The 22,569-nt window shown below is 49.7% G+C and overlaps 1 long non-coding RNA gene across 3 annotated transcripts; it reads right to left on the bottom strand.

Annotated features, from left to right (window-relative positions):
• Positions 1 to 2,447: 2,447 nt before the first annotated feature.
• Positions 2,448 to 21,612, bottom strand: Gm35634. Of its 3 annotated transcripts, none has more exons than XR_390798.2 (4): positions 21,485 to 21,612; positions 4,622 to 4,744; positions 3,245 to 3,305; positions 2,448 to 2,642 (listed from the first exon to the last, which is right to left on the bottom strand). It is a non-coding gene; the product is annotated as a predicted gene, 35634 (long non-coding RNA). The 3 variants fall into 3 exon arrangements; XR_390800.1 differs by lacking the exon at positions 21,485 to 21,612 and adding an exon at positions 21,108 to 21,144; XR_390799.1 differs by lacking the exon at positions 21,485 to 21,612 and having other exon boundaries at positions 4,622 to 4,998.
• Between the last annotated feature and the right edge of the window lie 957 nt (positions 21,613 to 22,569).

The following is a 22,569-nucleotide window of genomic DNA, read 5'->3' as shown; positions in this document are numbered from 1 at the left end:
TTACATGTATCAGTATGTAAATATCTATCAAGTTGTAGGGCCTGGGAGGAGTGTGGTTCAAACCATTACCTTACCCCCTACTTCCTTCTTCCCTTGGGAGGTCTCAAACCTCAGGCCCTTCAGCCTCTGGTTTCTTTCTTCAAATCTCTGGGGACCCCACAGGCTCTGGCAGCTGAGATGCTCTCTTGGCGGTGTCCAGGTACTCCCTCTGTCACCTCATCTGTGTGGTTACTATAGCAGCCTTCACAGCCTGGGCAGGGCTGAAGAACATAGGCAGGAACATAATGAGGCCACATAGTCTGATCTGTCTTCTGTTGTGACAGGTACAGTCCCCACAAAAAGGCTGCAGGTCATGAGCTCAGGTCCTTGGCATAGGGATGCTAGCTTCCACCAGGCTGCCTGAGACCCAAGCTTGGGGCCTTTGGGACTTCCTTTCAATTAACATCATTGGAGATCCTAGGCTAGCTAGGGATGCCCAGTGGTCCACACAGCCTGCCACATGGAGTCCTAGAGGCATGACCCTGCAGGACAGAGGTGGAGAGAGAGAGCCACTGTCCCTTGGGTCCTACAAGTGGAACTGGAACACTGCTGGTGGTCCCTGAGTCCAAGACTTGCATCTCTGCTCCCCTCCTATGAGATTAGAGAGCCCCCTGCAGCTCCCAGGACCCCAGTCTGGGCCCAGATGAGCCTAGGCCAGACAGGGTATTCCCAAAAAGCTGCTGAAATCGACAGAAGAGATGGCTTATCCTTTCTCCATGGCCAGATCTATAAGCTCTGTACTCTGGCCTTTTTCACAGCAGCAACTGACTCCAGGACCCCATCACAGGAGTTGCTGAGGCAGAACTGCGGTTTGGGGGGGGGGGCATGGAGATATCCTAGAGGATCCCATGGGGAACCTGTTCCCAATATCCCAGCCACCTCCCCTGCCTGCCCCTGGGAAACCAACTTCCTTTACACAGAGCAGACCCTGACTTGCGGAGCAACCCTCCTCCGAGCCTTGGAGATGCAGAGGGTCAGACTGTGGTCATGGGAAGCCCCATGGAGAAGCAGGCTCTTTCTTGGGAAGAACAGACAGACAAGGAAGGAGGGGGTTGCTGCTCTCCACTCCTGCTGCTTCTTGTCTGAGCAAAATGCACCGGGAAATTTCCACCCGCATCCAGACTGTGCCCGCCTTCCTTACCGTAATTAATATCCCAGGGAAAAGATACGCTCAGCTGGGCGCCCATCTGCCAAGGCCTCGGCCTTGTGGGCTCTGTCCCTGGGGATTCAGGCTCCATTTCACCACTCTGAGGAGTGGGCGCAGGCATCCCTGGGGATGGGTTAACCTCACTTAGCTCAGCAGACAGCAGTGCTGAGGAGCCCCACGGGCAGAAGTAGTGACGACGTGCAGGGAAGGGAAGCCTGGGGTGGTGCAGCCCTGTCATCGGAGGGTGTGCATGGGGGAAGGGAGGCGTTATGAGGGGACGAAATAGATGCCTGTGCCGAGGTCTTCCTGAGGGAAGATCCAGCCAGGCTCTCAGGGCAACCAGGGTCGGGTGGAGATGGAGAACGAGAGGGGTTTCTGAGATGGCTGAGTCACCCCTTCAAGGGAGAAACTTGGTGGCTATTCCTTTTGGGAATACCCTGCCTGGCCTGAGCTCATCTGGGCCCAGACTGGGGTCCTGAGAGCTGCAGGGGGCTCTCTAATCTCATAGGAGGGGAGCATAGATACAAGTCTGGGACTCAGGGTCCAGCAACAGTGTGCCCGTTCCACTTGTAGGACCCAAGGGGCAGTGTCTCTCTCTCCACCTCTGTCCTGCAGGGTCCTGCCTCTAGGTGAAGTCAGGGGAGGAAGGAAACATGATGGAATCCAGAAACACAGCCTAACATGGCCCAAGACCATCATCCTAGCCTACTCCTCAGATGCTGAGACAGAAGGGGGTCTGGGACCTCCCTTTTCCAAGCTGTCTGTGCCTCCCATACTGGGCACGCCAGAATCCCAGCTTAGTTCTTAGAGTCAGACATTCCTTGATGGAATTTCGAATCTCAGCCCCTGAGCATCTTGCTTGTGCTTCCTCGAGTGACGGCCACAGGTACCTTGAGAATCTGACAGGGACGGGGGTGGGGGATAAAGAAGACACATGCCTGGAGCTTCTGTCGCTACACAGCCCCCTCCTCACTGTCCTGTGAATAGTAATCAGGGATCTTTCAAACACAGGAGGTCAGCACCATCCTGGGCTACCTGTCTTGTTGGATGGCTTTGGCAACTGAGGCCGAGCCTATACTGACCTCTTTTGACTGCCCACACTTGTACTCTGGTCCCTCATCGATGAGGAGCTAGCTGACAAGGTAAAGAGAGAACTCCAAGCCAGGATAAGCCTGACCAAGCATAGTTTGACCCTTGGCCAAGTGTCATGAATTTCCTCGGGGCAGAGTCATTTCATAGTAATGCAACAGGCCACTGGCTTCCCTGGACCCCCTTTATTCATCAAGGCGGGGGAGAAGAGTCCTGTCTGATGCTCTCCTGGAGGGGGAGCAGGTCAAGGAGATGGTGGGTGGACAGGAGATAGCCTTGAGAAAGGATGCACTGTCATAAATCCAGACAGGAAGAAATGATACTTTCTGAGACCGCAGCTGCAGGGTACATCCAATCACAGCACAGTCTACGGGGAACGAGCACAGGGTACATCCAATCACAGCTTAGTCTGGGAAGAAATAGCCTAAGTTACATCCAATCATAGCATAGTCTATGGGGAACTAGCATAGGGTACATCCAATCACAGCCCACTCTGGGAGGAACTAGCACAAAAAAAATAAGTCATAGATTAAGTAGATGTAAGGATAGGTGCCTCCATCCTCAGAAACATGCACGGGAAGATCCACGCCCGAGGTCCGTCCTCTCTGGAGTCCACCGTTTCTGCTCCTTGCTTCTTATTGCCCATCCCTGAAGTGGTTGCTCTGCACCACGCAGGGCTGACCTAGACAGGCTACTGCCATCCTAGAGGGTGCCTTTGTACTACTGAGTGGGTTGACAGCCACCTAGAATGAGTCTCTACCATCCCCTAGCCCCTCCCTGACACCATGAAGAAGCCAACCTAACTGGCCCCAGGGCAGGGCATCCCTATTCTTTCTGTGGCCCAGCTTCTTGTCTCTCATCCTGGCAACCGCACCTCCATCCTTGCCTGCCTTGCCGGTGGGTTCTATATTAGGACACAGACTCATCTCAACGTTTCCCACACCACAGCTCCCCCCAAAACAAACTCACGATCGTGACAAATTCTTGTTTTCCAGGGAAAGGTACCCAAGACGTCCTTATCTCTTCAGCTCTGTAACAAAGGAAGTAAATCCTAATTAAGAAGGGATACAGCCATTCTGAAACTGTTTTCCTGGTCTCGCACATCATGTGACCAGCAAGGGAGTATGAGAGAGAAAGGAGAAAGAGGAAAGAAAGCAGATGTGTAGCTGGCGTGGGGGGGGGGAGTGGAGGAGGGGGTAAGGAGAGCAGCGGGGCAGGGTGGGGGGCATCCTTTGAAGACCATAGACAGTCAAGCCTCAGGTCATCCCTGGCCTTAGGCGCCAGATGAACAGAGTGAGCCATGTCCATGTCTATATCTCTGATACACAGACACCACCTCCCTTCCATGTAGTAGGAGCAAGTTGATTTGTTCACAGGAAGTAAAATGTTCTCATGCTGTCCTGGGTAGGAGGTAGCTACTCAGTCCCCACACACGTGCTGGCATGGAGACTCCAGTAGCCCCAGGGATGGTGGTGGGATGGTGGCCACCAAGGGTGGAAGACCCCCTGCCTTTGTGATCATAAGTAGATTCTGGCTTAGTGTCAGACAGCTCTGAGCCTCGGGACTTCTTTCCCTTTAGGCCACCTTGAGCCAGCCTTGGTTCCTTCATCTTAGGAAGGCCATTTACAGAAGATTTCACTAAGTGGGAAGGATGCTAGGGTTTGATGGGACTCAGTTCTGGTCCTCCGGTTCTGCAAATATGGACAGCAGCCCTCTGGCTTGGTACACCTGAGTCCTGGCCCTCTGGTTTTATGGAGCCATGTCTTGGCTCCCTGGAGCTTCTGCCGCTGCTGCTGATCCCCCCCCCCATCTGCTCTTGATCATTCTTCTTCCTCTCACCTCCTCCTTTTCTTCTTCCTTCTTCTCCTCCTCCTCTTCCTCCTTTTCCTCCTCTCTCTCCCTCCCCAGCTGTCTTGTTTTAAGTCCTGGAGCAGGCTTGTGTTTCTGTCTCAGAACATGGAATAGATCATTGGGCAAATTGATTTATGGCAAATTGGTCATTTGGTGAATTGACCGTTGGTTCAATTGATTTCTAGCAAATCGCTGTAGAATCTCCACTGGGGCTGTTTAATGATTCAGCGAGGTCATGCATGGACGCGTTGAGAACCGGGCTGGCACTGGCTGCCACTCACTAGGTACTTCTGTCCATAGCACCAGCACCTATGGACAGGCTGGGAGGCCCTGCCGCTGCAGGAGGAACTTTTGGGCACTGAGCTGAGCACTGGACCCAGTAAGAACTTCTTGCTGTTCCAGAACAAGTCAGAGCAGGATCACCAAGAAAGCCAATCATGGGCTTCAGAGTAGAGCCTGGAGACCCAGAGCTTGACCCAGTCCCTTAACCTTCACCTTGGCTCCAGCGCTGTCTCATCAGCAATAGTCCGGGAAGGGCACAGAACCAGTCTGCCTTTGTTGGTGGTGGTGTCTTGGGGACTAGGGCACTGCTGGGAAAGTGAACAGTGCTTCCTGAACCTAAGAGAAAGGTGGGAGGGAGCAGGAAAGGATGGAGATAGGGAGGAAGAGAGGGAGAGAGGGAGGTAAAGAGAAGGGAAGGTCCTTTAGAGGAACCATCTTCTCCACAGGAAGTAGCCCCACGCCACTGTACTGGTGCTGATGCTGATTGCAGTACCCTGAGTCCACGGCTGTCTCTACCCCCTACTGTAGCAAAATCCCTGAATGTGACAGTGATGGATGACACAGGGAAGAGGCAGTGTGTGTGTGTGTGTGTGTGTGTGTGTGTGTGTGTCTCCCCTGCTGGGGTCTACAAGAATGGAGCATATTATAGGGTCCTTTACGAGCCTCCCAGCCAAAGCCTGGTTCCCTTCTGCCAAGTGGGACAGCGGGTGACTCACAGGACATAACGATTTCCCAGGATCCTCAGTTTCTCTCTCACTGTCCGTTATTGTGCCTGCCGGACTCTGGCAGAGCCGGTGAAAAACATGACAGGAAGTCAGTGCCCCTACGCCCTTTGCTCTGGCTTTTATCCACCTGATTGCATGTGGCTGGAACCCCGGAGGCCACTCAGCTGGAGAAATGTCAAAACTGTATTAAATTATTGGACATGAATGAGCAGTAAGAGAACACTTGTCACCCGCTGGCTGCCGGGTCCCCGAGGCTCCCACACAGCATGGAGATCAGCCTCCTGACCTGTCAGGGGTCTGAGTGGTCAACCTCTCTCACAGTCTTGTTCCTTCATCACACCTATGCAACTGGAGCTGGAGGAGGCTGGGTGGATCCACTCACAGTCTGTCCCAGGCAATGGTTACACACGAGCCCCATTAGTCCTACCAAGGAGGAAGGTGTTCAATGCCCACAGACTAGTTCATTGAAGGCAGATTAGAGTCTTCTCTCTTCAGTTTTAGGGGTATAGTTAGCATCAGTGTTGGGGTGTGGCTGAGATCTGATAAGCCATTCTGTTTAAAATGTGCTGTTTGATGAATGTGACACAAACATGCATAGTTACAAAACCATCCCCACACCAAGACACATTCATTGTCCCAAATCTTCCTTGCTCCTGGGAGCAATCCCAGCACCTCTCTCCACCCACTGTCCCTCTGTCCATCTGTCTGCTGCCACAAGAGATCAGATTTCATTTTTTTGGGATTTTATATAAAGGGAATCCCACAGTGTGTGCTCCTGTCTGGCTTCTTTCACATCCCATAAGCATCTTAAATTTAGCTGTGTTGTGGGTAGCAGTAGTGTGGGTTTTCATTCTTTTACATTTATTTAGTGTGTGGCACAGGCATTTGCACCACAGGAGAAAGACAAAGGACCTCTTCTGGGAGTTGGTTCTCTATACCATGTGGGTCCCCGGGACCAGACAGCCTTGGTTGCAAGCCTTTCTAAGCGCCAGAGCACGTTGTAAGCCCAGAGCATGTGTGATGCCTGTATGTATGTGGACACTGTTTGACAAATCCTGAGTGTGGAGGAAAGAGAACAACTTGGGAGAACTGATCCTGTCCTTTTGCCATGGGACTCCTGGGGATTGAATGCAAGCTGTCAGGCTTGGTGGTAAATGCCTTAACTGTCGAGCTATCTCAAGGCCAAGGGTGTTGTTGAATCTTAGCATGGAATGACGCTCCATTGGGCAGAAACATTACAACTTGGCTCTCCACACCTCTGAGGACATTTAAGTCATTTCCAATCTGGTGCTACAAATGAAATGGTTGTGAGCCTTTGCGAACACGTTTGCATGTGCGTGCACTTTATTTTCTTTTAAATGAACTTTTTATGGATCAATAACAAATGGAGCCAGTCAATGGTGCACAGGGTTTAAGAAGTCATCGTACTGTCCTCCGGAGCAGTCCACAATGGGGCGCCTGCATGTAAGTCTCTGTCCTCTGTCCTCCCCAAGAACCTTCATTGTGACACATGCTTCCTTGAGGTCTGGGGACACTGACCAATGTTGGCTACTTACTTTCCAATCTGTCTTTTTTTTTTTTCTTGCTAAAGTTTCCATTTAGATCTTTAATTAAACTGATTTTTGTTGTTGTTATCAACGTTCAGAGCTGTTATCTACTGTGTGTGTGTCCCTTATTAACCGTCTGATTTGCAAATGTTTCCTCTCCCTCTGGCTTCCCTCATTGTTCCTTGAAGAGAGGTTTTTCGTTTTGACAAAGTCGAGTTTGTCTTCTTTCCCCCTCTCCATATGCTTTTGGTTTGCGACTATGGCGTCTTCGCCTAGATGAAAGTCAAAAATAGATTCTCCCATGCTTTCTTTTTACAAAAAATTTGACTCGTTTCTATAAGTTCTACAACCTTTAGGTTCTAAATTTAATCCTTTATGGCTTTTATTTTATTGGTGGGGCAGAGAGATGGATGCGTTTGATATGGGACATGCAGTTGCTTTGGCAAAGATGTGGGAGACTGCATCTTTCTGAATCTCTTTATACCTTTGTCAAAACAAATATTCCATGACTGTGTGTGTCTCTCTCTGTGTTTCTCTGTGTGTGTCTGTGTGTCTGTCTCTCTGTGTGTATGCCTGTTTGTCCATGTTTCTGTGTGTGTCTGTGTGTCTGTCTGTGTCTCTGTATATGTGTCTCAGTGTATAAGTGTGTCTGTGTCTCTGTGAGTGTCAGTGTGTCTGTGTGTATGTGTGTCTCTCTGTCTCTGTTGCCTCTATGTGTATATCTGTGTGTCTCTCTGTGTGTCTGTCTCTGTGTGTGTGTCTGTGTCCATCTGTCTGACTATGTCTCTGTGTGTGTCTTGATCTTTGTGTGTGTCTGTGTCTGTGTCTGTGTATCTCTGTTTGTGTCTGTGTCCACTTCTAGACTCTCTGATCCTGCCAATCATTTCTCTTGCCTTCTCAACCCCACACCATGGCACTTACAGACACTGTCTAGAGAACACTTCTATCTACACAGCATCTAGACCTTTCTTTCCTTTTGTCCCCTCGAGGTTCTCTGCATTCCCACATAGCTTCTAGAAACAGTTGGTCGAATTTGATGCCTGTTGGCATTTTGCTTGCGATTGCATTTCATCTGACGATTAGGGGAAGGCTGATGGACTCACAGTTTGGAAATAAGATTGTTTCTCTATTTAGGTCTCTGTATTCTTAGGTCCTTTAAACCCCACTCCATAGCATTTAGAGTCCAGGCTTAGCACATCCTGTGTCAAGTTTATCCTTGCATATGTAAATGTTATGCTAGTATCCATGTATTTTAAATCTTCATTTCCAGTTTGTATTGCTGGCTATTCAGTATTGATCTTCTACCTCAAAGCTCTTTCTGTAGAGTCTATTGGGTTTTCCACACAGGCAACCTTGACATCGATGTGCATTGTTTCCCCCTTTCTGATGGGGTTGCCTGTATTTTTTCTTGCCTCCATGTTTCAGTTGGAACCTCTGGAGTGCATATGAACAGCCACTGCAAAAGCAGACATCTATCTTGGTGTCCTGGCTTTATTTTCATATCAAGAGTGTGGTTAGCTATGGCTGCTTCGTACATGCTGGCTTTGCAGCTGAGCGGGAAAGCTTCTAGCTTGCTGATAATGAATTCATATTAGATTTTATTTAAATAATTGGCACCTGTTTTGATGATCACGCTGTTTTCCTTTTCCAGCTCCTTAATATGGCGAATTACACTAATTGATTTTCAAATGTTGAAACTCGCCTTGCGTTACTGGGATAAACCCAGCTTCCCCGTGATGTGCTCTTTGGAAGGAAGTTGTTAAAAGTCCGTGATGAATCTCTTGCCTCTGTAATCATGAGGGATATGTCTTGTGTGTTTTTCTTCTTGTCACGTGTGTCTGGTCTGGTGTGCAGGGTGAGGGGTGGACACAGGCTTCAGTTCTCTGGAGGCTTACATACATGTTCTTGAATGTTAATGGCATTCTTAAGTGAATCTTTTGGGACAGGAGACTCTGTGTGTGTGTGTGTGTGTGTGTGTGTGTGTGTGTGTGTGTGTGTGTAGTGTTGGTAGGTGTGACTGGGTGTGAGTGCATATGTCTCATTAGAAATTATTATTGTTATTTTTTTATTGTAAGACCACTTTGGTTTACATAGGGAGCTCCAGGATAGCCCAGGCTCCACGGAGAGATGCTGCTTCAACCAACACTGCAATGTCTCTTCTGTCTGATAGTTGCTTCGGTAGCTTGTTTATTCAGAGGTTTCTCTCGTTTCACCTGAGTTGCACACTTGTTGGCATAAAGTCCATGGCTGTATCCCTTCCTGTGTATCCCGACTCCAAGTGCTGCTGGGCGTCTCCATCTGACACTGCTCGTTTTAACCTTTATCTTTCTATTTTATTCTTAAACCATCTGCCTACAGCTTTATCAACTTTATTAACTTTCTTAAGGAACTAACTTTGGCTCTATTGATCTCCACGTTGGCTTTCTGATTTCTATTTTATAGATGTCAGCCTTTCCCTTGATTTTCCATTCTTCTACCAACTTTCCATTGGATTGGTCAGTTTTCTTCTAATGTCTTTTTAAAAAAGATGTATTTATTTACTTGTATGTCTCTGTGTGTATGTGTGCTGTGTGTGTCTATGTGTGTATTTGTGTGTGTTGTATATGTTTGAGTATATGCATGTGTAAGTGTGTGGGTGGTGTTGTGTCTATGTGCATATGTGTTTGTGTGTATGCAAATGTGTGTGTGTATCTGATGGTGTGTGTATATGGTGTGTGTGTAGTGTGTATATATACTGTTGTGTGGTGTGTGTACATGTAGAATCTATGTGTGTGAGTTTGTGGTACGTGTGTATGTGTGGGATTACGTGGTGTGTGTGTTGGGGGGGGGGGTATGAGCATGTGTGTAGGAATTACATAGAGGTCAGAAGAGGGTATCCAGTGTCTTCCTCTACCCACCCCTTTGAGATGGAGTCTCTTCCTGAAGCTGAGGCTTAAAACCAGTAAGTACCAGAATTCCTCCAGTCTCCAACTACCTCCCCCGAAGCTGAGGCTACAGACAAGCACAGGGCACCTGTCTTGCAGGGCTCTGAACCCTAGTCTTTCTGAATGCACAGCCAAGCCTCATAATGACTAAGACATCTCTCCAGCCCCCCCCCAATTCCTTAATATGAGAATGTCAACCTTTGGATTTAAAACATCCCCTAATGCACAAGGGAGAAGGGCAGTTATCAGTTACCAACCTGGGGCACTAAAGGAGATAGTGGGACCTTTAAAAGGTAAAGTCCATGGGAGGAAGCTGGGTCATGGGAGGCTCACCCTGGAAGGGCTACTGGGCTCTTGTCCCTTCCTATCTTTCCTTTTGCTTCTGGTTCTTGTGAGGGGAACAAGCCCCCTCTGCCATACACTCTTTTCACGATTGTTGCCATCAAGGGCCTGAAACACTGTGTCCAGAGACCCTATATGGAAAACTCTGGAACAGTGAGCCAAGTAACCCTTTTTTTTTTTCTTTTTTTTTTTGTCTTTAAGCTGTTTGCCTCTGGTATTTTCTCACAGCTGCAGGAAGCTACTGAAGCTGCCCACTTGAACTTGTTTTTAAAAACTCAGCTATTTAACATTTGTATTTTTTCTGATCTGTAGGATCTTGCAAATTTTGATATTGTTGTCCTGATAGGTCATTTCAGAATACTATAAAATATTGATTTCTTCCTTGACCCATGGGCTATTTACAACTGTCTTATTTAACTCCTATCTCCAAACTTTCACCGATGCTTTTCTGTTATTGAGTTTTACTACCACTGAGGTCAGAGAATAGAATTTGTATGTCTTGAATCGTTTACAGCTATCAAGCCTAGGGTCTGGTCAATACCAGAAACTATCCTGTATTCACTGAAAAGCATATATATTCTACTTGTTTGGAATGCAATGCCAGTTCAGGTCAAGTTCATAAATGCTCAAGTCTTCCAAATAGGTTGTGACTTCACATGCCAGTTCATCAATAACAAAAGGGGGCGTTGGAATGCCTTGTTATAATTCTGCATTGGTCTGTCTTCAGTGTAAGACATCTGGGTCATGAACCACGTGTAAGCTTATTTAACTTCCTATAGACCCGTCAACCCCTCGCTCACAGTGGCTCTACTGTTTTGCCTCACTAATAGCATTGCTCAGAAATTCTACATGACCTGCTTCTTTGCAACCATTCTAACAGCTGTGTGCTGGCACCTCATTGGGTATTTTAAAGGCAAGTTTATTCATTCATCTAGAGACAAGGCCTCCAGCTTAGTCTGACCTTGAACCTGACTGGTAGCCAAGGGAAAGATGACCTTGAACTTCTGATGCTCCTGTCTCTACCTTCCACTTCCCATGAGCTGGGATTGCAGGCTTGCATCAGCTTGCCTAGTTTTATGTAGTGCTGGGAATGGAACCCAGAACTTCGTTCATGCTAAGCAAAGGCTCTGCCCACTGAACCCATACCTCCAGTCTTCTACATGGCTTTGGGCGCTTGCTTTTGTGTGTATGTGAGCATATTAGCCTGCGGGTATGCATCTGGAGGCCTAGAGCTGGCATCTGGTGTCTTCCTCAGTCACTCTCCACCTTGTGTGTCCAGGCAAGGCCTCTTGCTGATCCTGGAACTCTGTTGGGGGCCGTTTCTAGCTTGTTGGGAGATCACCTGTCTCTGGGTCTTAGAATCACTCATCATCATGTACACTCATCATGTACACTCAGCCTCTGTGTAGGTCCTGAGGATTTGAACTCTGGTTCTTCCAGTCATGCAGCATGTGCATTATCTGTTGAGAACACCCCCAGCTCTGGTTTCAGTTGCATGTCTCTAGTGACTGGCCATGCTAGACATCCCTCCAAAAGCACCTGTCATCTGTAGAAGTTCTTTTGTAAAATAGCTCTCTGACTCTCACTCACCGAATCCAGAGTTATTTGAGTTGGAGAAAGTCCAGTTTATCAAGTTATCCTTTTACAGATGTGAATTCTTGTTTCCAGCCTTTTTTCCTTCCTTCCTTCCTTCCTTCCTTCCTTCCTTCCTTCCTTCCTTTCTTCCTTCCTTTCTTCCTTCCTTTCTTTTCTTTTCTTTTTTCTTTTTTGCCTATCTCTAGATCGTGCAGTGATTTACATGAAAACCTTAAAAACCAATGTAAAAATAAAAGCAAAGATGACTGCCCAGCGGGTGGTCATGTGACATCATGAATGAGTTCACACCTCCTCCAGTCTTAGACACTATGGGTTTTAAAGTCCTCAAATAGCCATAGATCTGTGAGGGGAAAAAACAAACATGAATCCAGGGAGCTTGAGCGACTATTCAGTGGTAATGTTTTTGCCAAAGTCCTGAGTTCAGCTCCTAGCACCCACAACCACTTACCTGTAACTCCAGTTCTAAGGAATCTGACGCCCCCTTTTGGGCCTCCTTGGTTATTGCACGTGTATGGTATACAGACAGAAAGCAGGGCACACCAAATGCACATTTCAGTTTTAAGACACATTTAACCCTTCTTTTCTGGCCTACACCTTTTTGAGATAGGGTCTAACTGTGTATCTCTAGCTGGCTTGGAACTTGCTCTGTAGACCAGGCTGGCCCTGAACTTTCAGAGATCTGTCCGCCTCTGCATCCCAAGCTCTGGGACTAAAAACATGTGCAACCAAGCCCAGCTCCTTTACTTGATTCTTTAAGAACAGATTTTATTGTTTAGGGCAATTGCTTTTCATTCATAACAGAACTGAGCAGAAGGCACAGGATTCTCTGGACTTCCTGTCCCCACAGGAAAGCAGCCATCCAGATTACCATCCCCTACCTTAGTGACCTGACCCTGGATTAGCCTACATAGCACCAGCTCCACCCCCCAGAGCCCCGAGCCAGCATGGCAGATCCCTCTGGGAGTCCCATAGGTGATGTGTCTGGGAAAATGTGTAAGGACTTGTGTTCACCTTCACCTTTGTTTCTTGAAAACAGATTCTGCTGTCTTGGGATGGGGTGGGGCTGGAAACTGAGCACCTGCCCCTCCACACATACACACACACACACACACACACACACACACACACACACACAGCCAGTCATGCTGTAATGGGAGGAATTTCCTGAGTCTGTCAGGAGACAGACATTGATGGGTGCAGGACAGAGGGCTCTCTCGGGGACCTGGACTTTTGAGTAGGACAGAAAGTTCCAGAAGAGCAGTTGAAGGTGCCAGTTTCATTGCTCCCCAATTTTCCATTCCCCTTTACAGAGTCCTGGTTCATCATCTTCCCTTCCACTTGAGATTCACTGGAGAACACACTAGGCTGGAAAGCTCACCCCTTCTGTGATATCTCTGTGTCTCCCTTTCTCTGTGCTGAGTCCGTGTGGCTTTCTCTTGCTCTTCAGCCACCAAATCCTTTCTAAAGCTGCTAAGATGCTTCAGCGGGTAAAGGCTCTTGTGTAGGAAGCCTGCCGCCCCGAGCTTGAAACCCACAAAAGGTAGAAACAGAGAGCTGACTCCCCAAGGCTGTCTTCCACCATGACATGAACGGCAGGAGGCGGTTCCCACGTCTCACCTCCCATGTCACAAGTGATCTTACACACACTTAAACTACGAAACAAAAAGACCGTCTTGCCCACGCATCACTCTCCCAGGAATCTTGCTTCTCCCCTGGAGAGTGAAGCTCAGAGAGGCACAGAAGCTGCTGCGAGTCACACAGTCTCTTGGAGCAAGTTCAGGACCACAGCTTGGACTGCATGCCCCTAAGTCTCTGACTATTCCAACTAAGGCTCGGGTACCCTAGACTGCTTGGCTTTCACTACCTGGCACCAGTGCTGGGTAAGTCCCAGTGCCAAGTGGCCTCTTTTGTCTCTAATCTGGCCTCTGCTTCCTCTCTCGTCCGTGATTCCAATTTCAGGAGCATTTTTTTGTGTGTGTGTGTCTGTGTTTTTAATTCTCTTGTTTTTCATTATGCTTTCTCACTGGGTAATCTGAGGCTTGCAGGCGGCTAAGTACGACGTGTACATTAAAATGAAATGCAATAAAAAATAATTGAACATATTTCTTTCATGTCTGAGTGGTGAATTAATCTCCCTGGCACATCCTGCTTTCTCTTTGTTCCTTCTGCATTTTGTCTGAAACTTTGCTCCCTTCCCCCCAAAACTCTGGGATCTGAACAGACACCCCCTTCCCCGGCCTCTGTACATTGGAGACTCATACACATTCCTGACTCTGCAGCCTGAGTCCCGTGGCGGATAACCTAGATCACCAAGGCTTAGGTGAGACTGTCGCTATACACTATTGTGAACGCCCAGTGGGGGAGAGCAGGGCGAGTCATCTGTCAGTGACAAGTGAAGTGCAGTAGAACAGCAAAGGAGTCTTTTCTTCTGCTGTGGGTTCTTTAGGAAGAAAATGCCTTCTAGAAAAATCTTTCTTCTGTGATCAGATTTACCCTCAACACCCCCAAGGGCTGGTCCAGATGACAGATGCACCATTCAGTCATCTTTGGAGAAGGGGGATGGGACATAGGGTATGGATTGTCCCTGAGATCAGGAGGAGCACACAGGTGTCTGTCTGCTGCTGTAGCTTGAGCTCAGAGTTCAAGTGTGAACAGCATCACCTGTTCTCGGGGCTGGCTAGTGAGTGTCCTGGCAGTGTGGGGTCTGAGCTGATGGCCAAGCCCAGAGGTGACAGAGGGCCTCATTCTGAACCTCTGCTTCCTCCCCCTCCCCCCTGGGGTCACGTGATTCATCAATACTAGTCCCCTAGGGCATCTGCCATACTGGGAGGTTACAAAGGTGACACCAGAGTGGGGTGAGGAGAAAGTGTTCACGCTGTGCTATAGCACAGTGGTTTGGCTCATCTTGAAGATGAGCTTGTAGCTCTCCCTTTGCCCAGCCATGGGCAACAGGGGCAGGCTCATGAGTTCATGCCCATAAGTCCTTCCAGAGAGGCAGAGCCCTGGCTGCACACAATCACACGATTCCCACCTCCCTGGAGGGAGGTGCTGCTTTCATTCTTGCTTTGCAACTAGGAAACTGAGGCTCAAGGAGCTGACCCCAGGCTCTCCCACTGAGGGCAAGTGACGGTCAGATTGTATTACCGTGCTCTGTCCCTCTTCAGGGCCCTGGGTGGAGCTGGATCGGGATCAGGCAGGTGCCCAGGGAACCTGTCCCCACCCTAACGATTACCATCTATATCTGAGCTGGTGTCTGGGATGCACTCTCAACCCTATCTCTGTCCCTCTGTCTCCAGAATCCCAGGAGCCTGCCTGTGACACGGGGAGCTCTCCCTTCCTCCTCAGAACCACGAATGTTTTCATTCTGTAGCTCTCCCTTTGCCCAGCCCTGTGTCATCAGCAGTGGGAGGAGCCACAGTGGCCAGGCTGGGGTCCATGTCCTGCTGGTGTTTCTTTAAGAAACAGCACCAAGTTATGCAGACCAAAAGCATATGCTAACGATGGGTAATTATTCTGCATATTCACAGATGGGTCATACTGTGTAAAACCCACTTCCCACGGTCCACACCTACAGACACACCAAGCTCTGTAGCTGCCTGGAGACTCCTTGCTGTCACTGTAAAGGAAGCGCTGACACTGTACACTCCTGGGGGCCTCAGCTGCTGTGGCTGCTACCCGACACAGGCCTGTGCCCATTGCTGCCCTGCCCAGCTTGCCTGGCCCTCTCAGCTTCCTGGAGAGGCTGTTGGCGTCCCCTGGGAAGGATCAGGGAGACCATGAAGAGTGACATTCCCACTCTGTGAACAAGGGAGCTGCAGCCCATTGGCCCATCAGTCACCCTATTAGTCACCTGAGTGTCACTGTTTAAAGCCATACACACCCAATCAATAGTCCATCACTAAGGAAAAAATTAAGGCAGGAACCCAGAGGTAGGAACTGAAGCAGAGACCATGGAGGTGTGCTGCTTACTGGCTTGCTCCCTATGGCTTGCTCAGCCTGCTTTCTTATAGCACCGACGACTACCAGACCAGGTGTTGCCCCAGTCACAGTGATCTGGGCCCTCCCACATCAACCAAGAAAATGCACCACAGGGTTTCCCATGAGCCAATTCGATTAGGTCACTTACTTTGTTGAAGTTCCCTCTTCTCAAATGGCTTTGGTTTGGGTCAAGTTGACATAAAACTAGTCACCACAGGTCTGTAAATGCCAGGCAGTGAAGGACACCAGCAACCTTTCAGAGGGCAGGGGAAGGAAGTGACAGAAAGGGGCACGGGGAAGACCAGGAAAGACCCTGCTGACCACAGGTGACTACTGTGATTTGAAGTTGCCCCAACATTGGGTTAGAAACTCAATCCCACACTCTGGGTATTGAAAGGTGGGTCAAGTGGGTGGGGCTTAGGTCAGGAGACTCCACCTCCACCAGTGCACTCAGGCAGGTTCTAAAGAGACTGAAGGCAGCACAGCTGCTCATGTATCTATCCTCACCACAGGATGCTCTCTGCCCAGGCATGATGCATCGAGAAACCCTTCTCAAACCCAGCTCTCTACCTTGGGCTTAATGGCCTTCAGAACCTCAAGTCCCACATGCTGCTATTGCTTGCAGTTTGCCTGCTCTGGGCTTCTTTGACAGCTGCAGAGGATGAAGAGGTAGCGAGGAGGGTGGACCAAGAGAGGCAAAGTCAGACCCAGGCTGGAACCTGGCCACATCGCCACTTCCTCGCAGACTTGCTGGCTGGAATTCGGACAGAATAGCATAGAGACAGACAGCGTGGAAACATAGCAGTGACAGACAGCGTGGAGACAGAACACTGATCTCTGCAGAGCTTCTCATGCTGAGCCTGGGCCATCTCACCACCAGCCCCATGTCTCTGGAGGCAGCACACTGGAGAAACTGAGTCACAGGGATCCCAGTGTGCATATTCAGGGCCACAGTCACCACTGTCCCTGAAGTTCCTCATGGCTGGTCCCTATTCCTTTGCCTGTCCATTTAGCAGTGTTTACTATGGGTTGACACTGAGTCTGGCCAGGGTGTAGGGTGGAGGTGCAGCTGGAATAAAACTGGTGAGGTTTGCTGGTACAAGGCTGTTTTACAGTCCTCTGAGATACCATAGCTGTGGCTGCCTGCCCTGGATTTGTCTCTCACAGAGAGGCCCTATGCTGAGTGCCTTGCGTATATTTATATATGTTGAATATATGTTGATAACTGGTCTGCCTTCACTATGTGGGCATGAGGGATTCATACACACATATATGGCTGTCACAGGACACACACATATGGCTGTCACAGGATATATATATATCCATTGCTAATATATGTTATATCTTTGTCTGCCTCCAATGTCCCCTTTGCAGTGAGGCACCAAAATAGAACTATAGGTCACAGCAGCAGACCTAAGTCTAGGACTCTCCCCTGCCCTGTCCCACACACCTGCACCTCTGTGTCAAGTTGCTACCAGCTGCCCCAGTCTTGAAGTGTTTAAGTCCTGAGGATCCAGAAGCGTCTGTCCCACAAGCCTAGCCTTCTGCTTGGTGGTCTTTCCCTGGTCACTTGGAGCGGGACCTTCAGTGTGCCCCTAGCAGCTCTGATGGTTCTAGTTCCTCTTCGCCCTGCTCCACCCACTTGCCCCGGCCCCGCCCAGCTTGTTCCAGTTCTTTGGTGAGCACAGGCTTAGTGAAAAACAGGTTTGTCCCCAGAAACCACCACCAGTCCCCAGCAGTCACCACCGGTCCCCAGCTCACTTCTCTTTGTGACCATGTCCATAGCTCCAGTTGTTTCCAGAACCCAGTTGAAACTGAACTTTATGGCTGTCACAGGACATTATTGGGCTGTGACAGTGGGACTTAAGTAGGTTGTGTTTGGCCACAAATCTGGCTAATTCAGAGCTGACAAGGAGCTGAGGAGACCACAGCTGCCCTCCTCCACCCCCACACGACTCCACGCTGGGCCTGACAGGTCTCTCTCTACCCAGTGAGCAGCATTAGTCATAGTTACAGTGTGGTTGTTTCTGGGCTCCTGTGGGCAGGGTCACTGTTCCTCTCAAGTCACCAGGCTGAGCTCTGGGTCCCCCCATCTTCCACATACACTGCCCTACAGTGAGCCTCCAGGACAGCATCCGAATGGCCAACCCTGGGCCTGATTTGCAAGATGAGGCTACATTTTGATCACAGACCCTAATGCAAGAAATAGAAGGGTTCTCAGTCACATGGCCGGAGGAAGAGGGTTTCACTGATTAGAATGAAGCTTTGGATGTCCGAGGTTTCCAGCGCAGACCCTATTAATTCTTGCTGATAATTCTGGCAGCTTACTCAATTTCTTGGAGCATCATCAGTTTTCCTGTTTGTAAAGTGAAGGTTTTCACAATGACTACAGCAAGTTGTGCCAAGGATTTGATAACGTGAAGAAGCTGGAGGCATATTCCTGGACTTGATGGACACTTCTGAGGCTATGTGCAAACCCTGGCCCCTCTGTATCCCGGGTCCTCCTGTAGAACACTGAGACACCACATCCTCTGGGATGTCTGATGCAGTGAGCCGCAAGCTCATGGGGACAGGCAAACTGGCACTGTTCCTATGCTATTCCTCTGTTCCCGGTCTGCCTTCAAGCATCCTGCCTCCCAGCACAAGATCCAGGCACAGCAGCAGCCTGACACCAGGCTGAGCAAAAAGAGCAAGGACTTGGGAACACACTGCTTTGCAAACACATTTCTGAGCTGTGTGGACTTAAATGAGTATCTAACTCTCTCTGAACTTTGGCTTCTTTATTTGTAACACAGGGGGAGGGTGGACTGCCACAGTACCTGTTTTCTGGTTGAAGGAAGATATGTGAGGTGCTTAGTGAGAAGCCTGGCACTGGAGAAAGCCCACCCAGGGCCAGCATTTACTATTTCCACCTGAGGGGGACGCTGCATGGAGGGGTGTCTCTGAAGTCTCCCTTTCTACTACCACCTCACTTAAAGACCAAGAAACTGAGGCCAAAGACTCTAGCTAAATTACACATTTGGGAACAGACCCAGGATGGCTGTGCTAAATTATGCAGAGCAGACAATTAGAGAAGAAGCATTCTATAACAAAGAGCTAATGGGGCAGGACAGAGGCCGATTGTCCCAGGAGCCCAGGAGGAGGAGGGCCGGCAGTGGATAGTGCAGTCCATTGGGAGCATGGCTGGGCCAGCAAGTGCTGCTCGCTGTTAGTAACTCTGAGACTTCATTTTATGTGAGTGACATACTCTTGTTGTAAAACACTCAGAATATGCAGGCAGTGTGCAAATCATAGCCATCGCTCTCCTGTTGGAACACTTGGGAGGCAGGCAGTGCAGTCTGGAGGTGGTAGGGTACTGGGTGCCTGCAGGAGGAGGGGACAGGTCAGTTTGAATGGCTCCAGAGTAGCCCCAAGGTAGGGACTGTGTTGGGCAAACTGGCTTGGACAATAGGCAGGTAGGTGAGGGATAGGGCAGAAATGGCAGAACCTGACACACACAGCAAGGTGGCTGGTGGATTTGTAAGGCTTACATCATTAGGATAAGATGGGCAGAGGCAATGGCCTCTCTGTCTCTGGAAATAGGGTCACTTGCTGATCGCGTTGTGTATCTGTGAGATCAGCAGGGAAGGGTAGTTTCTCACAGACACAGAGAATCTCTCTGACAGAGGCAGTCCATCTTGGTGGGTGTGTCTGCAGTCTTCTATGGTGTCCAGACTGAAGGGGATACTCTACTTCATTGCATTGGCCTACAAAGAGCTCTGGTCACCCCTGAGATGAAGGCTGGGACTGTGTCTTGTGTGCCTGAAGGAGAATTGGATTCTAGTGACCTCAGCTACATCCTCTATACATTCAGATTTAGATTCTGGGCATCTTACCCCAAGCTCTACTCTGATCTGTCTTCTGATATGTTCTGGGAATTGCATAATGGCCCTCACTCTAACTAAATTCCTAGCTTTAAAGCGTGAATGGCTCCAGTTGTTTATCTTTCCTAAGTAACATTGCTATGGCTTTCATCCTTGAATCTTCTACAAGGAGATAGCAAAATTGCAGGAGCCTTTAAAATGAATACCAGCTATTTGGGGAGAGCATGGTTCTCTTTATGACTTCAACACAAACCCAGATCTGTTATCATCTCAGGCTCTCCAGGCTCCTGTTCTGACCCCACCAACCTCGTGCTTGGACTATTACAGTGTCTCCTCCTGGCTGGCTGCCCTTCCCCCTACCCTGACCTGGTTCTTTGCACTCAGCAGCCAGATTGACCCCGATGAGACCTAGGCAACAGGCATCTCTCGCTGCTCCTAGGTCCCAGTCGCTAACCTCACTCAAGCACAGTCTGCTAAAGCAGTCCTGCCCTGTGGTCTCCATCCCTTCTGTCTGTTGGTCCACCTCATAGTCCTCCCTCACACTCCTCCATTTCTCTCTCCCCTCTTGCTGGACATTGATCTGCAGATCCTGTCTAGGCATTGTCCAGCTTTTCCCTCCAGTGTAACCTCTTCCCGGCTCTGTCTCCTCCTCTGCCCCCTTCAGTTCTAACCCGGTGTCACCTGCCCTGAAGCCCGACCCTCCTTGGTCCTGGGATCCTTCTCGACTCCTCTTGCTGCTGCCTTTATCTCTGTGGGTCTTACCCCAAACTCTGTCCCTGAAGCTCCTCGTGGTGTTTCATGATGTTGCTGAGGCATGAGGGACATGGGACTGGCTATGCCTGTGTGCACCCAGGTCCTAGGCTTGTGTGTGTGTGTGTGTGTGTGTGTGTGTGTGTGTGCACTCTCAAGGGTGCTCTTCCCCTCACCACAGCAAGCTGACCTCATAGATAGACAGGCTTTGTTAGGTTCCAGAGTCAGGACCCCAATATCACCTAACCAGGATTTCATGCACGTGTGACACTATTCCAGAAGGTTCCAAAATAAGCACGAGGATGTCCCCGAAGTGTCTGATGACATCCCCATACCATGGTGGTGCTGAAGAGTATGGCTGGTTTGTGAGGGCACAGCGGGTCTCTGAGGGTCTCATGCTCTCTCCTGTATGCTCAGTTTGTGCAGACAGCACAGCCTGGCTAACTCCCCTCATCTCTAGTCTCTGCTCACCATCAGGTCCCACAGACATTGCCTCCTACAGAAACCTAGCCACCTGTCCCTCAGGCACACTGGCATGTATAGAAATGGCAAGGGCTGTCCAATCCTGTGCAGGGACCAGCCGCTGGAAGGGCTCTGTGCTGGGGAACAGCGCCCCTGCTGGTGAAAGCTCCAGACAGAGATGGACCTGTGGGGCTGCTGCACTCTGTAATCCCTGTTTCAGCCTTGCCCAGCTCCATCCTGTGCATCTGGCTAGCTGCTCCCATACCTGCCTTCACAATCCCAGCCTGAAGGACCACTCGGATTACTGTCCTCTGCCCAGGTTTCTTCAGTCACCAAGGCACCACCTCCAGCCGTTCCTCCATCCACCCTATTCCCCTGATCAGAAGCCTATGGCTTCTTTCCACTCCCTTCCCCTCCCCCAGATCCCACCAGCAACCCATTGTCAACATCCAAAATGTTCCTCAGACTGATTTCCCGCCCCCAAACATCAAACTAGTGTCTGCCATGCTCACCCCTTCTCCTCCTCCTTCTTCTTCTTCTTCTTCTTCTTCTTCTTCTTCTTCTTCTTCTTCTTCTTCTTCTTCTTCTTCTTCTTCTTCTTCTTCTTCTTCTTGAGACAAGGTTTCTCTGTATATCCCTGGCTGTCCTGGAACTCACTCTGTAGACCAGGCTGGCCTCAAACTCAGAAATCTGCCTGTCTCTGCCTCCCGAGTGCTGGGCTTAAAAGCACTTGCCACCACTGCCTGGCTCTCACCCCTTCTTATGCTGCTGCCTTATGGCCAGGTCCTGCTTCAGTGCCTTCATGACCACCAGGGGGTACCTTATAGCCACATCGGACACTTGATTGGCTTCCTATGGTACTTGAACTAAATCTAGATGTTCTCCTTACCTGGTCTTGAGGCTTGAACAGTCTAGTTTTGTGGCCCTCTGAGGCCCAGGCTGTGGGGCCAGGGAGGCGTGGGATTAGGACAGGGAGGAGCAGGCCTGGAGCAAGAGTTAGCTTGAGGTGTGCCCAGACCTTAGAGATCTTGTTTTGAGATCTGCAGGAGGAGGACTGTTCCCCTCCCTCCTCCCACCCTGGCAAACTTGGGCCTGTACCCTTGCCTCCCCAGAGAGGTAACATACCTGCTAGGCAGGTTAGTTTTCCTTGCCCCTTCCTTATAAGGCTATTTCCAGCAGCACCTGGAATTCCTCCTCATGTTAATGAGACATCTCCAGCACCCTGGCCCTGGCCAGTGATGTGCACTCACCCTGATAGCCCTCACCCCTGAAGGATTAAATAGCCTTTGTTGCTCTCAGTGAACTGGACCAGTTCTCCGAAGCTGTTCCTGGATGTGTGTTCCTTACCTGTACACTCACCACCCACCAAGATCCTGTCTGCACTGGCCCATTCCAGCTAAGCTTACCTTTGCCTAGTCCAGCCTGGTTCACAAGGGACCTGGCTACCTAGAGGGGAGAAGCAGACACTGTGTGGTTCCTCTGCTGTGTATGTCCTGATAAGCTGGTCATACTGAACTTTTACTGCAGTCAAGCGTCTGGGCCTTTGCATGTACTGTTCCCTTGGCTAGAGTGTTTTCCGGGTGTCTCCCTGGGCAGCCTTGAGAGGGTTAAGGGGCTTCAGGTCCATTTGACCTTCCTCACCCTCAGCCCAGAGCATGTCCCAACTGGTCCTGTCACGATGTATGGGGTTCTGTGGCAGCGATCGCTCTAAGGGCGAGTATTTCTTTTTTAACTGCAGCTCCTGGTGAGGCATCTTTAGTCCTGGGTTCTAGACTTAGTACCCACAAACACACAGAATGGGTGTCAGGTCCAGAAGAAACTCAGGACAGATGGCTAACTGCTGTGCCCACTAGCATACAGAAGTGTGTGTTAGCCTCTAGGCTTTCTCAGCAAGTGCCTGTTCCAGAGTCCTGTCCTGCCATCCCGATTCCTCTCAGCCCCCCTCACCCCACCCCCACCCTAAACTTCTCCAGC

This window comes from Mus musculus, chromosome 4 (assembly GCF_000001635.26).
Source record: "Mus musculus strain C57BL/6J chromosome 4, GRCm38.p6 C57BL/6J".
NCBI classification, from domain to species: domain Eukaryota; kingdom Metazoa; phylum Chordata; class Mammalia; order Rodentia; family Muridae; genus Mus; species Mus musculus.
The sequence above is the reverse complement of the archived record's forward strand: the minus strand, read 5'-3'. Positions and strand labels throughout refer to the sequence as shown.